At 37.3% G+C, this 16,461-nt stretch overlaps 2 long non-coding RNA genes across 2 annotated transcripts in view; both read right to left on the bottom strand.

Moving 5' to 3' along the window:
• Positions 1 to 16,461, bottom strand: part of LOC145530933 (uncharacterized) — a 134,031-nt gene that overhangs the window by 104,075 nt on the left and 13,495 nt on the right. The window lies entirely within an intron of this gene.
• LOC145539821 (uncharacterized) lies at positions 4,661 to 6,259 on the bottom strand. The gene is made up of 2 exons (XR_014077976.1): positions 5,352 to 6,259; positions 4,661 to 4,851 (listed from the first exon to the last, which is right to left on the bottom strand). It is a non-coding gene; the product is annotated as an uncharacterized LOC145539821 (long non-coding RNA).

The raw sequence follows: 16,461 nt of genomic DNA, 5'->3' as shown, positions 1-16,461 counted from the left end.
TTCTATCTTATCTCATATTCCACTTGTTTCTTTGTTTCAACAGTCTCAATCACATACCTTCAATCACGTTTCTTCAGTTAGTTCAGTCGCTTAGTCGTGCCTGACTCTTTGCGACCCCATGAGCTGCAGCACGCCAGGTCTCCCTGTCCTCACCAACGGCCGGGCCTACCCAAATTCTGTCCATTGAGTTGGTGATGCCATCCAACCATTTCATCCTCTATCATCCCCTTCTCCTCCTGCCCTCAATCTTTCCCAGCATCAGGGACTTTTCAAATGAGTCAGCTCTTCACATCAGGTGGCCAAAGTATTGGACTATCAGCTTCAAAATCAGACCTTCCAGTGAACACCCAGGACTGATCTCCTTTAGGATGGATTGGTTGGATCCCCTTGCAGTCCAAGGGACTCTCAAGAGTCTTTTCCAATGCCACAGTTCAAAAGCATCAGTTCTTCTGTGCTCAGCTTTCTTTATAGTCCAAGTCTCACATCCATACATGCCTACCGAAAAACCATAGCCTTGACTAGATGGACCTTTGTTGGCAAGATGATGTCTTTGATTTTAATATGCTGTCTAGCATGGTCATAACTTTCCTTCCAAGGGGTAAGCGTCTTTTAATTTCATGGCTGCAATCACCAACTGCAGTGATTTTGGAGCCCCCCCAAAATAAAGTTTCTCAGTTTCCCCATCTATTTGCCATGAAATGATGGCACCAGATGCCATGATCTTAGTTTTCTGAATGTTGGGCTTTAAGCCAACTTTTTCACTCTCTTCTTTCACTTTCATCAAGAGGCTTTTTAGTTCTTCTTCACTTTCTGCCATAAGGGTGGTGTCATCTGCATATTTGAGGTTATTGATATTTCTCCTGGCAATCTTGATTCCAGCTTGGGCTAATTCCAGCCCAACGTTTTATATGATGTACTCTGCATATAAAATAAATAAGCAGGGTGACAATATACAGCCTTGACGTACTCTTTTTCCTATTTGGAATCAGTCTGTTTTTCCATGACCAGTTCTATCTGTTGCTTCCTGACCCCCATACAGGTTTCTCAAGAGGCAGGTCAGGTGGTCTGGTACTCCCATATCTTTCAGAATTTTCCACAGTTTATTGTGATCCACACAGTCAAAGGGTTTTGGCATAGTCAATAAAGCAGAAATAGATGTTTTTCTGGAATTCTCTTGCTTTTTCAAAGATCTAGTGGATGTTGGCAATTTCCTTCACCTTTTCTAAATCTAGCTTGGACATCTGGAAGTTCATGAGTCACCTATTGCTGAAGCTTGGCTTGGAGAGTTTTGAGCATTACTTTTCAAGTGTGTGAGATGAGTGCAATTGTGGCGTAGTTTGAGCATTCTTTGGCATTGCCTTTCTTTGGGATTGGGATGAAAACTGACCTTTTCCAGTCCTGTGGTCACTGCTGACTTTTCCAAATTTTCAGACATATTGAGTGCAGCACTTTCACAGCATCATATTTTAGGATTTGAAATAGCTCAACTGGAATTCCATCACCTCCATTAACTTTGTTTGTAGTGATGCTTCCTAAGGCCCACTTGACTTCACATTCCAGGATGTCTGGCTCTAGGTGAGTGATCACACTATCATGATTAACAGGGTCGTGAAGGTCTTTTTTGTGCTGTTCTTCTGTGTATTATTGACACCTCTTCTTAATGTCTTCTGTTTTTGTCAGATCCATACCATTTCTGCCCTTTATTGAGCCCATCTTTGCATGAAATATTGCCTTGATATCTCTAGTTTTCTTGAAGTGATCTCTAGTCTTTCCCATTCTATTGTTTTCCTCTATTTCTTTGCACTGATCACTGAGAAAGTCTTTCTTATCTCTCCTTGCTATTCTTTGGAACTCTGTATTCAAATGGATATAGCTTTCCTTTTCTCCTTTGCTTTTCACTTCTCTTCTTTTCATAGCTATTTGTAAGGTCTCCTCAGACAGCCATTTTACTTTTTGCATTTCTTTTTCCTGGGGATGGTTTTGATCCCTGTCCCCTGTGCAGTGTCATGAACCTCTGTTTATAGTTCGTCAGGCACTCTGTCTATCAGATCTAGTCCCTTAAATCCATTTGTCACTTCCACTGTATAACCGTAAGGGATTTGATTTAGGTCATACCTGAATGGTTCAGTGGTTTTCCCAACTTTCTTCAATTTAAGTCTTAATTTGACAATAAGGAGTCCATGATCTGAGCCACAGTCAGCTCTCATTCCTCTTTTTGCTGACTGTGTAGAGCGTCTCCATCTTTGGCTGCAAAGAATATAATCAATCTGAATTTGGTTTTGGCCATCTGGTGATGTCCATGTGTAGAGTCTTCTCTTGTTTTGTTGGAAGAGTGTGTTTGCTATGACCAGTGCGTTCTCTTTGCAAAACTCTATTAGTGTTTGCCCTGCTTCATTCTGTACTCCAAGGCCAAATTTTCCTGTTACTCCAGGTGTTTCCTGACTTCCTAATTTTGCATTCCAGTCCCCTATAATGAAAAAGACATATTTTTTCGGTGTTAGTTCTAAAAGGCCTTGTAGGTCTTGATAGAACCATTCAACTTCAGCTTTTTCATCGTTACTGGTCAGAGCATAGGTTTGGATTACCGTGATACTGAGTGATTTGCCTTGGAAACGAACAGATATCATTCTGTTGTTTTTGAGATTGCATCCAAGTACTGCATTTTGGATTCTTTTGTTGACTATGATGGCTACTCCATTTCTTCTAAAGGATTCTTGCCCAAAGTAGTAGATAAAATGGTCATCTGAGTTAAAATCATCCATTGCAGTCCATTTTAGTTTGCTGATCCCTAGAATCTCGACGTTCACTCTTGCCATCTCCTGTTTGACCACTTCCAGTTTGCCTTGATTCATGGACAGAACATTCCAGGTTCTAATTATGTATAGTTATCTTGACTGCAACTATCTTAAATCTGCAAAATAAACTCTCTAAACTGCTCCCATAGGTTTTATTTATTTATTTATTTTTTATTTTAGTTGGGGGCTAATTACTTTACAATATTATAGTGGTTTTTGCCGTACATTGACATGAATCAGCCGTGGGTTTACATGCCCTTATAGGTTTTAAGAACCAATGAATTCTTGTAAGTGTCATTATCAGTCTGTGTCTGTATTTAAAATATTTCACCTGACAATCATTGAAACTTCAATTATTTGGTTCAAATGCATTTCATTATTGGAGAAGGCAATGGCACCCCACTCCAGTACTCTTGCCTGGAAGATCCCATGGATGGAGGAGCCTGGTAGGCTATATAGTCCATGAGGTCGCTAAGAGTCGGACATGACTGAGAGACTTCACTTTCACTTTTCCCTTTCATGCATTGGAGAAGGAAATGGCAATCCAGTATTCTTGCCTGGAGAATCCCAGGGACGGCGGAGCCTGGTGGGCTGCCATCTATGGGGTCGCACAGAGTCGGATATTACTGAAGCAACTTAGTAGCAGCAGCAACAGCAGCAGCATTTCATTATAATATATGGCATTATTCATAAGTAAAAGGTAATATCCCATACTTTATATTCAAAGGAGTCAATGTATCTCCAAATCAATGGTATCCTTGCAAAGTGAACACCTAAGTTTCAAATTAGAATTCAACCAATACAGTAACACATAGAGGTTATGTTTCCTGTGGCCATTAGGAGGAGCTTTCTGGAGCGGTATTCATTACTTTAGCAAATTTGTTTTAGTCAAAGTTCTACCTCTCAGTACTGTAGATAAATAAACCTGATTTTGTCAGAACATACAAAGTGTATCCATGTCTCAGGACCAGATATTGACCAAGCTAACAAGACCTATGTATAAAAGTAGAAAGTCTATTGTTCTGTTTATAGAATGCAATGGGTTCTTAAACCCTCCTTTGGCTATTATTCTTTAATGTTTGTTTTCCACTTTTAACCAAATTACCCCTTCTATCTTACCACAAGTGTAATTTTTTCACATCACAGTCTGTTAGCTGTCATGAAATCGTAAGAGTATCCCCCAATTTTACCAGCCATTCACTTTCAGTGGTGACATACTTTATGAGCACAAGTTGTCTACAACCTTTTCGTGTGCCAAATTATTTTTCAACAGAATAAAGACCCACTCTCTAAATTAAAAACAGCAACAACAACAACAACAAAAACAGGAGAAATATAACAAGCTACTTTTTTAAAGTTTCCCAAATCTTAGTAGTTAATGACTGTGTAGACCTTCACTGGGTATATCTTCATCACTGAATATATTAGCCCTACTTTCTTGTATCATTGTGTTCCCAGATAATTTAATTCAAATGCATTTCAGTTTTCCAGATTACATTAAAACATAATATAAAATGTGATTTTATTGGCCCATCACATATATTGGACATATATATATTTTTTGGTAAACTTTAGTTATATCAACTTGTCTCTTCATTAACTTGTGTCTTGTAAAGCAGGATACTATTTTAGGTTTTAATTAAGTGTTTAGGCAAAGAAACCAAAATGTTGAAAGCATTTTTTGCATATATTAAAATTTTGTGTATTAAACTTTCTGATTATTTTAGCTATTTTCATAATAGAATAAAAGATATCCTGGATACCCCTTAAAAAATAGCTTCTAAATTGATAGCTTCTAATTACATAAAGCCAGTAGTGAGACAGTCTTTTTAACTTTGTACTTATTTTTTTTAATTTTTAATTAGTTTATTTTCTATTTTTTTAACTTTACAATATTGTATTTGTTTTGCCATACATTGACATGAATTCACCATGAGTGTATTGTAAAATATATATTATACTATACATGGAGAAGGCAATGGCACCCCACTCCAGTACTCTTGCCAGGAAAATCCCATGGATGGAGGAGCCTGGTAGGCTACAGTCCATGGGGTCGCTAAGAGTCGGACATGACTGAGCGACTTCACTTTCACTTTTCCCTTTCATGCACTGGAGAAGGAAATGGCAACCCACTCCAGTATTCTTGCCTGGAGAATCCCAGGGACGGCGGAGCCTGGTGGGCTGCCGTCTATGGGGTCGCACAGAGTCGGACACGACTGAAGCGACTTAGCAGCAGCAGCAGCATACATATATTACATATATATACATATATAAATACATGGCACAATTTGAAAAAGAAGTTTAAGCACACTTGATGTGTTCAGTTACACTCAGGTATTCAAAGCCTACCACCTAATCTGGTATTTACACATGGAGCACTGCAATACCTATTTGTTATTTCACAGTAAAAAGTAAGAGCTGTCACAAGGCATGAAATACTCAAGTCCATGTAAACTGTGATAAGTTTCTGCTTTTGGTTGTTGTTCAGTCACTCCATCATGTCCAATTCTTTGTGACCCCATGGACTGCAGCATGCCAGGCTTCCTTGTCCTTCACTATCTCCTGGAGATTTCTCAAACTCATGTCCGTTTAATCAGTGATACCACCCAATCATCTCATCCTTTGTTGTCTTCTTCTCCTGCTGCCTCAATCTTTACCAATATCAGGGTCTTTTCCAATGAGTCAGCACTTCACATCAGGTGGCCAATGTATTGGAGCTTCAGTTTCAACATCAGTCCTTTCAATGAGCATTCAGTGTTGATTTCCTTGAGGACTGACTGGTTTGATCTCCTTGCTGTCCAAGGAACTCTCAAGAGTCTTCTCCAACACCACAGTTCAAAAGCATGAATTCACTGGCACTCAGCCTTCTTTATGGTCCAACTCTCACATGTGTACAGGACTACTAGAAAAACCATAGTTTTGACCAGATGGACTTTTGTTGGCAAAGTAATGCCTCTGCTTTTAATATGCTGTCTAGGTTCATCATAGCTTTTTTTCCAAGGAGCAAGCATCTTTTACTTTCATGGCTGCAGTCACTGTCCACAGTGATTTTGGAGCACAAGAAAACAAAGTCTGTCACTGTTTTCATATCTATTTTCCATGAAGTGATAAGACCCAATGCCATGATCTCAGTTTTTTGAATGTTGAGTTTTAAGCCAGCTTTTTCACTCTCCTCTTTCACTTTCATCAAGAGGTTCTTTAGTTCTTCTTTGCTTTCTGCCATTAGCGTGGTATCACCTGCCTATCTGAGATTATTGATATTTCTCTTGGCAATCTTGATTCCAGCTTGTGCTTTCAGTAAACTTTATAAGGGGAAGCTAATACAAATGCCCTTTTTAAAAAAGAATCAAAAGAAAAGAATCAGATACATCAAATGTTCAGTGATAGCAAGCTAGGAGAGTCATCATCTATCTCAGTTAAGGCTGCCTCATGAACAGGAGGATGGATGGAAGAGGAGTGGGAATGGAAGTGGGGAGAAAGGATATGTGTGCAGAGTCTTCATGTTATTAAGATTCCATTCAAGAGACATGGATGAGTGCTACCAAAGTTTATCCCAGTTACTCTCCTTTATCTAAGATTTTGTCACTGACCAACTCTCCGTAAGAACATTCTTTTTTTTTTTTTTTTCCCAGCGATGTTAGTATATTTACTCAGGCAACAGTTAAGTCACATAGGCCTGGAAAGCAGGCCAAAGATTTGCACATTTCTTCTCTGCTCTATTGTTCATTTTATTGTTAATCTCTTAAAGAGCTATTATTTTGGGAAAAAAAAAATATTGAGTGAGACCTAACTATAGTTCCAAGTAGCAATATTTCTGTCCATATTTTAAACATTTCTCATACAATATATTTTAAATATATTTGTACATGAATATATACAATATATAGGACTATATATAATTACATATATAGCATATAGGATCTCTTTAAATTTGGTCATACTATAAGCAAATCTATTGCCTAAATGATTAATTAGAACAAACTGTGTGTCTCACTTTGATTCACACAACAGGTTTGAGAATTTTAGTAAAATGATCAAGTATGTCTTCATTAACCTAACCCATGAACAAATGTAAATTACTATAATTAAATATAAATTTATTAAATATATTGTCTTCTTGTTAGCTATCATGGAAGAAAATTCTCACCATTTTTATCAAGAATCCTTATATGAAGAACTATGCATGTTTTGTCTCTTCATTAGAAAATCGAATGACAAAGCAGAAAATGCAAAACTTCTACACATTAATTTTCACTTAGTACTTAACACATCCATTAAAACAATTTACTTTGAATATTAGAATGATTATAATTGTGCTAAACCACAAACATAAAATTCCAAAGCTTGTTCTGTCAAAGCAAATTCCCTGTATTCCCTATAAAGTTTAGTCTTGTTGAGATACTCTTAAACTCCATTTCTAATTTGGCTGGAACCATTACCATGACTCTCAATGTTTATGCTTGCTTAAATATAGTTAGTTGAAGTTGAAACCTGTACCTATGGCTGACAGCAAATTTAATTAAACTAGTCAACTACCTCCTAAATCCAAAACCCAGGATCAGATTAACCCTATATTTTTCAAACCCAAAAAACAAATTAAGCAGAGATAGAGAGAAGTTATTAATCCCATATGTGTATGTTGCCTATACCCCTTCAGAGTATACCACCTCTAGAGATTTCTAAACAGCAGTCTAGAAGGGAGGATTTAGAATATATAATTATATATTGGACTTCCCTGATGGCTCAGATGGTAAAGTGTCTGCCTACAATGTCAGAGACCTGGGTTAGATCCCTGGGTCAGGAAGATCCCCTGGCGAAGGAAATGAACACCCACTCCAGTACTCTTGCCTGGAAAATCCCACGGACAGAGAAGCCTGGTAAGCTACAGGCCATGGTGTTGCAAAGAGTCAGACACGACTGAGCGACTTCACTTCACAATCTTCACAATTATGTATTAGATCATGAAAAAAAGTATTTTTCTTGAAATTTTAATCCCGAAACTCAAATACACATTCCCCATATGGTCTGTGAGCTAAATTCTTGCTTGTCAAAACATGGTTCAGGGAACATCAGTGGCAGTAACACAAAGAAGCTCTTTAGACAGACAGAATTTCAGGCCCTATCCCACAAAGACTGAGTTACATTCTACTTTTATCAAATTCATACATGTACAATGAAGTTTGAGAAGCACTAGTCTAAATTACCTTGAGCAAAAATATAAACTATATTGCATGTGAGTTTCTTCAGAATTTGTGTTAACAGAGCATTTATTTCAAATTTAGGAAATATGTTTGCATATTCTTTCGAAGTTACAAGCATTAAATTCAGCTTGATATGATAATCTGAATGTCTGTACTAAGCAAAACACAGCACATATTCAAGCTAAGCATTATTTACATTAAATTTTAAAAATAAATATATTTCAAAGAAAGTTGATCTATAAATCTTCAACTAATTTGCACATACCTTTTAAGCACGTTTGACATCTATATAATTTTTAGAACTTTGTGTGTGTCTTTTTCATACCAGAAACTTCAGCATATTATGCATAGAATGTGAAATGTAAAACTAAAGTTTTAAGTGTATTTAACTTAGAAAACTATGATTTACATTTCCAGTCAAAATTAGCATTACTTAAAATAACATTGCATCAAAAGATAAAGAAAAATTAATTTAAAGCAACCAATTTGCTATTTTTAGCACGATGAAGGAAAATATAGTGGTAGGCTTTGATTATGCAATTTTTGGTAAAATGTTAGAATTTCAGTGACATATGTGGGTGAATGCTTAATTTTCCCTCAAATTACCTCTCAAGAAATTTGCAAATAATAAGGCTAAAAACGGGATCTTCTTCATAGGTACACTGTTTAGATACAGGCAAAAGACTAATAACAACATCCTAAAAAGAAAAATCTGCAAAAAGTGTAACAACTGCCAAATATCTGAGCAAAAAATAGAGAAGAAAAAGGAAAAGAGACAATTAGTGGGGGGCACAAAGTCTGAGAGAAAGCATAAATTACACAATTAGATCTATCATATTCCCCATAAATGAGTAAGAGAGTTGCATTAGCTTCCTTTGCAAATGAGTCAGGAGTTGGCCAAGCATACTACTCATTTGTCTCTCTTTCACTAACATATTTGTCTTCTCCCTCCCTAAATCAAATGAAAGATCAATATGATGTAGCTATGGGGATATTGACTTGGTTTTCTTATGGTCTCAGAGAATAAGCCTTACTGATATGTTTTGGTCATATAACTCTTACTTAAAATACTACTACTGAAGATGATAATCTATCATATTATTTCAAGTATATGATAATTCTATTTAAAAAAGATTTAATGAGTTGCTGCTTCTCTAAATTGCCAGTACACTCTCCAAAGTTAAAACTTTACTGTGCAAGAAAATGATGCATTTTTCTAGTAAATTCATCACAAAATAACCAGAGAACTTCGTTATGCTATGCTCAAAGTTAAACAGATGTGAACTGGGAAAATTATATACAGTTTTTTAATAGAAGCACAACCAACTTTCAGATCTGTAATGGATATATCTCTTACTGTTTTTATTTCTTCCTTTTCCTTTCCTTCCTTCGCTTCCTTCCTCCTCCTTTACTTTCTTTTTCACTTAGGGCATAAACTTAATGTCAAGCCCCAGTCAAGGAGTTATCAAGAACAAGAATCCAAGTTTTTAAAATCTGAGGTCAAGAATTATGCCTTTTCTTTTAAATCTCTTCACTGCCTAGACCATGTATGTGAATAATAAGGCCTTAATATGCAGCCCTGAACTCATTTTCAGGCCAAATGGTTATGCACAGAGCTGACACTAATGCTTTTGTAAATTAGAATCTCAGTTTTCTTTAAAGTTCTTCCCACCCCCACCATAGTAGTTCATACACTTGCAGACTGAATTTCTAACGTCTGGCAAAGAAACGGAGTGACCTAATGAGACTGCCCTGTCATATGTGGAAGCCTCATCTAGCCCTGAGATCTCTCAAAGAGAGGTCCAGTTCATGCAGAAGCCAAAGACAAAATTGGTCTGTAAGAAACTTAAATCTTTGGATAGGTCTGCAGTTTTTCAAGGTCAATCCTTACCTTACACCAAGCTAAAGCCTGGGGCCAACAGACTATGTTAGGTTTGGTAACAATACAGGTAGTAAGAACACTTACCTTAACAAAATTTATTCTTTAAGGGAAAGACAGCCTTTGAAATATACAGTTTTTGCATATTCCAGCTTTATACCACTCAGTCATCTCTCAAGTGGAAGAAAAGATCCTTTATACTCTAATTCTAATTCAAAATCACCCATTTTTGATCACTATCATTCACCTGAAAGCTATCCAACTTCTGGAGATGTGAGATTAAAAGTCAAGCAGCTTTTTAGAATCTTGACATAACTCATGTATTCAAGTATTTTACCTTGGAACTCCAAAGAGTCCCTATATAGTCCTGCCTAAGGAACTTGAATACTGGCAACTTGTCTGGTAAAATTGTTAATATATTAACACCTTGACTGGTCCTGACCTCCTGACCGATTCTTTTGAACTAATTTAGTAATTTCCTACTGAATACAACTCTGGAATTAGAAATAAATTCTAAAGTAGTTCAGTCCAGACTACCTTAAAGAGATAAAAAGTGTGGTTGATACAATTAAATTTAACCATTATTGTTCAGAAATTTGTGGGCATTAGATTTTGAAGAAAACTTATCTTATAATGGAACTAGGCTGAGATCTGATGGAATTATATTCTGATCAAACTACACACATAATTGAATACAACTGTTGCAGGAAGACCTCTTCCAGGGCCCGAAACTGGGCTCTTGTCTAACCCTCGGAAATGAATTGTCCTAGGAGATACATGTGCTGACAAAGCCAGAGATTTTATTGGAAAAGGGCACCTGGGTGGAGAGCAGTAGAGTAAGGGGACCCAGGAGAACAGCTCTGCTACGTGGCTCACAGTCTCGGGTTTTATGGTAATAGGATTAGTTTCTGGATTGTGTGTAGCCAATCATTCTGACTCAGAGTCCTTCCTAGTAAATGCATGTCTTGTTCAGCCAAGATGGATGCCAGAGAGAAGGATTCTGGGAGGTGTTCAGACTGGGGTGTCTCCTTTTGACTTTTCCTGAACTCTTCCAGCTGGTGGTGGCTTATTAGTTCCGTGTTCCTTACCAGGACCTCCTGTTGTAAAACAACTCAGGCAAATGGTTACTATGGTGCCTGGCCAGGATGGGCAGTTTCAGTCAGTGTGCTTCCCCTAACATAATCATTACAAAATAAATCCTTAATATAGTTTGGAGAGAGAATAAATATTTTTGAGAGGCATTAGAGGGTACGTACAACTTTTTTTCTGAAAACAATTTAAATCACAGGTTGGGTGGAAAACAGAGGTTTGAAGGTAACTGACTGTTCACTATATACTCTACTGTAACTTTGATGTTTGTACTATCAAATTAATATAAAAAATTAGGCATTAGGACTTTAAGTGGTCACAATCAACTTCAGAGATAGAAATAATAATCAAAAGATAGAGAAATTATAGAAACACATTACTAAAGAATTTTTCTTGGCTATTAAACCACTATTCTCAAACCATTTCAAATACAATAGGGTATTAGGGAAAAAACAAACAAACAAACAATTACTTATCAAAGGATTCATCAATTCTTCTAAAAGAAGATAATAGGATGAAGTGAGGAAGAAATATAAAAAGGAAGAGGCATGATTTTTTTCTCAAGAAAAAGCAGTATCTTTTCCTTTCTCTTCTTCCAAGAAACACAGAAAAGAAGATTGTGCAGTGAAAGTGTTTGGAGAGGCAAAAGAGGTGATTTTCTGTGCGTAATCTGATTGTAAAGGCAGATAGAAATATGAAGGAATTATAAAAAAAATACTAATAAAAGACTGACAACAACAACGTTTTACTTTAACGTTGAGGAATATGTGCTTGGTCCTATTAAACTACTTAAGTGCTGAAAAAAAAAAAAAAGACTGACAAATAGCCACTAGGAATTTTGATGCAAAACATCTAAATGCTGAAAACAAAATGAAGATCTTTAAGTTACAAAAAAAAAAAAAAAGAAAGAAATAGATGTTTACTTCCACTGCAATGTCCTATATTTACTTTAAACAGAGTTTCTGAGCAGTCTAACTTGTACAGTGGCTTGGAAGTCAAACTGCCTTAGTCTGAATCCAAATTCTGGGTCATACCAGCGAAACAAATTTGGCTTAAGATATATGCTCTTTCCCATTTTTCTCCATCCTTCCTGTAACTCTATTTTTAAAGGTTGAGTTTATAAGACAAGGAAAAAAAAATGCAGTCGTGCCATTAAAAGAAAAAAAATTACAGAGTTATGTTCATATTCACATTTGTAGCCTTGCATAAAAACTTACAAATCTACCACTTTTTCCTCTTCAGGAATTAATATGCAAAAATAAAGCATAAGAAGTTGGGGGATTTCTTGGTTTTAAGATTCACAGCTCCAACTTAGCATTTCAAAGTGAGGCCTATTTAACAAACCTCCAGTTACCTAAACACAATTAAAACTCATAATCACTGATCAAAAATTAACATAGTTTGTGTGAGAACATCACACAACACATCAGACCTCTCTAGGAGCAGCACCTGCAGAGCTGTTAATGAATAGGCATCCGAGAACATGCCTTGACCTTGTTTCTCTAGATAGAGGGGAAAGAGTATAACACAAAGAGGACAGAAGGAAAGTTAACCAAAGAGGCTGGATTCAGAAAAGTTTTAAATGTAACTGTAACTTTCCAAGAAAGAATAGATGATGCAATAACCATAAAAAAGGAGCCATATATGAGATTCAAATAGACAGCTAAACAAGTCCTAACTCATGGCAGAAGTGTATAAAAACGGTAGCAACCATTCAGGTATGTATGCCTGTCCAGTTCCTTAGACTGTTATGTATTACATTAATAGCTGCAGGCAAGGCAGTTTAATGTTTCAGAGCAGCAAACATGATACTATGACCTTTGTACCTTGCAAATAACACAGCTTTCAAACTGTGTTACTAATATAATACAATCATAAATTTTAAAAAATTTAACAGCATCTATTTTCTATTTTTCCTTATGGAAAAAGACTGATACTATTATCCTAATATTTAAACATACATAATCTATATTTTTATTCTCTGTTCGTTTCAAAGGCAAACCATTCAATATCACGATAATCCAAGTCTATGCCCCGACCAGTAACGCTGAAGAAGCTGAAGTTGAACGGTTCTATGAGGACCTACAAGACCTCCTAGAACTAACACCCAAAAAAGATGCCCTTTCATTATAGGAGACTGGAATGCAAAAGTAGGAAGTCAAGAAACACCTGGCGTAACGGGCAAGTTTAGCCTTGGAGTACAGAATGAAGCAGGGCAAAGGCTAATAGAGTTTTGCCACGAGAACGCACTGGTAATAGCAAACACCCTATTCCAACAACACAAGAGAAGACTCTACACGTGGACATCACCAGATGGTCAACACCAAATTCAGATTGATTATATTCTTTGCAGCCAAAGATGGAGAAGCTCTGTACAGTCAGCAAAAACAAGACTGGGAGCAGACTGTGGCTCAGATCATGAACTGCTTATTGCCAAATTCAGACTTAAATTGAAGAAAGTAGGGAAAACCACTAGAACATTCAGGTATGACCTAGATCAAATCCCTTATGAGCATACAGTAGAAGTGACAAATAGATTTAAGGGACTAGACCTGATAGACAGAGTGCCTGATGAACTATGGACAGAGGTTCGTGACATTCTACAGGAGACAGGGATCAAGAAAATCCCCATGGAAAAGAAATGCAAAAAAGCAAAATGGCTGGCTGAGGAGGCCTTACAGATAGCTGGGAAGAGAAGAGAAGCAAAAAGCAAAGGAGAAAAGGAAAGATATTCCCATCTCAATGCAGAGTTCCAAAGAATAGCAAGGAGAGATAAGAAAGCCTTCCTCAGCGATCAGTGCAAAGAAATAGAGGAAAACAAGAGATTGGGAAAGACTAGAGATCTCTTCAAGAAAATTAGAGATACCAAAGGAACATTTCATGCAAAGATAGGCTCGATAAAGGACAGAAATGGTATGGACCTAACAGAAGCAGAAGATATTAAGAAGAGATGGCAAGAATACACAGAAGAACTGTACAAAAAAGATCTTCACGACCCAGATAATCACGATGGTGTGATCACTCACCTAGAGCCAGACATCCTGGAATGTGAAGTCAAGTGGGCCTTGGAAAGCATCACAACGAACAAAGCTAGTGGAGGTGATAGAATTCCAGTTGAGCTATTTCAAATCCTCAAAGGTGATGCTGTGAAAGTGCTGCACTCGATATGCCAGCAAATTTGGAAAACTCAGCAGTGGCCACAGGACTGGAAAAGGTCAGTTTTTGTTCCAATCCCAAAGAAAGGCAATGTCAAAGAATGCTCAAACTACCGCACAATTGCACTCATCTCACATGCTAGTAAAGTAACGCTCAAAATTCTCCAAGCCAGGCTTCAGCAATACGTGAACCGTGAACTTCCAGATGTTCAAGCTGGTTTTAGAAAAGGCAGAGGAACCAGAGATCAAATTGCCAATATCCGCTGGATCATCGAAAAAGCAAGAGAGTTCCAGAAAAATATCTATTTCTGCTTTATTGACTATGCCAAAGCCTTTGACTGTGTGGATCACAATAAACTGTGGAAAATTCTGAAAGACATGGGAATACCAGACCATCTGACCTGTCTCTTGAGAAACCTGTATGCAGGTCAGGAAGCAACAGTTAGAACTGGACATGGAACAACAGACTGGTTCCAAATAGGAAAAGGAGTACGTCAAGGCTGTATATTGTCACCCTGCTTATTTAACTTATATGCAGAGTACATCATGAGAAATGCTGGGCTGGAAGAAACACAAGCTGGAATCAAGATTGCCAGGAGAAATATCAATAACCTCAGATATGCGGATGACACCACCCTTATGGCAGAGAGTGAAGAAGAACTAAAGAGCCTCTTGATGAAGGTGAAGGAGGAGGGTGAAAATTTTGGCTTAAACTCAATGTTCAGAAAACTAAGATCATGGCATCTTGTCCCATCACTCCATGGGAAATAGTTGGGGAAACAGTGGAAACAGTGTCAGACTTTATTTTTTTGGGCTCCAGAATCACTGCTGATGGTGACTGCAGCCATGAAATTAAAAGACGCTTACTCCTTGGAAGGAAGGTTATGGCCAACCTAGATAGCATATTTAAAAGCAGAGACATTACTTTGACAACAAAAGTCCGTCTAGTCAAGGCTATGGTTTTTCCAGTGGCCACGTATGGATGTGAGAGTTGGACGGTGAAGAAAGCTGAGCACCGCAGAATTGATGCTTTTGAGCTGTGGTGGTGGAGAAGACTCTTGAGAGTCCCTTGGACTGCAAGGAGATCCAATCAATCCATCCTAAAAGAGATCAATCCTGGGTGTTCATTGGAAGGTCTGATGTTGAAGCTGAAACTCCAATACTTTGGCCACCTCATGCGAAGGGTTGACTCATTGGAAAAGACCCTAATGCTGGGTAGGATTGGGGGCGGGAGGAGAAGGGGACGACAGAGGATGAGATGGTTGGATGGCATCACCGACTCGATGAACATGGGTTTGGTGAACGGGAGTTGGTGATGGACGGAGAGGCCTGGCGTGCTGCAATTCATGGGGTCGCAAAGAGTCGGACACGACTGAGCGACTGAACTGAACTGAATCTATATTTTGGAAGTTATAAAAGGAAAAGTGAGCAATTAGACACTCAAATATAAAAGACAAAAGAAATTCAAAAGACCAGAATATCATCCACAAACACATATACCAAAAATGAAGCAGTCTTTACATAACTGTGCATCAGTGCACAGACCCAATACCTAGGGCAGTTCTATTTAATGGAAAAGTCTTTCTTGGGACAGAAAATGTTAAAATTTCTTCTATTTACTATTACTAACTTGATATAAATTAGCACCATCTTAGTTCAAAGAACCATGATTTTGAACAAACTATGAACCTTTCTCCTTATATTCACTGAATACCAGTTAATAGGACATAGGAAAAGTTATGCCATGTGCTTCTGTTAATTAAGCTCCCTTGCTTGCAAAGAATGGAAGAGAAATCTCAATTTGAGAGTCTCTAGATATTAACTCATGGTTAAATCATTCTCTTAATCTCATAAGCATGATTTTTAATTTTCAACAACTTTTTTATTTAAGAAAATGTTAACATACATAGTAGATTCTCCCTTGATACTGATACAAAACAAGGACACAGAATTTTGCAAAAATTACTATTATTTTAAACAAGCTTGGACCTAAATGCCATCACCACAGTTCATAAATGGATGTAAGATTAATTGGCATTGTTATTGAATACTTGGGCATGATGGAATTCAGGATTTTTATCAGTCTGAATTCTACTGACTACTAAGCTTATTGCATTTCCCTGGTGGAAAACTGCACTTGGATATTTGTATTAAATGAAGAGCTACTATCCCTGGGTCTCTTTTTCCTCCACTGGGAGGTCTAGTAAGGTTCCTGGGGCAACACTATGGATTTTGCTACATTTAGAACAAACATTTGCTACCTTCCTTGTGTCTCAACATAATTTGAAGTGACTCAGGGAAACTGTGCCTTTGGAAGGCCACAGTAAAGTTAAACCATAGAT

Source organism: Giraffa tippelskirchi, chromosome 2 (genome assembly GCF_054371585.1).
Source record: "Giraffa tippelskirchi isolate mGirTip1 chromosome 2, T2T-mGirTip1v1.2.pri, whole genome shotgun sequence".
Lineage (NCBI taxonomy): Eukaryota > Metazoa > Chordata > Mammalia > Artiodactyla > Giraffidae > Giraffa > Giraffa tippelskirchi.
Note: the sequence above shows the minus strand (reverse complement) of the source record. Positions and strands in the feature narration are given on the sequence as shown.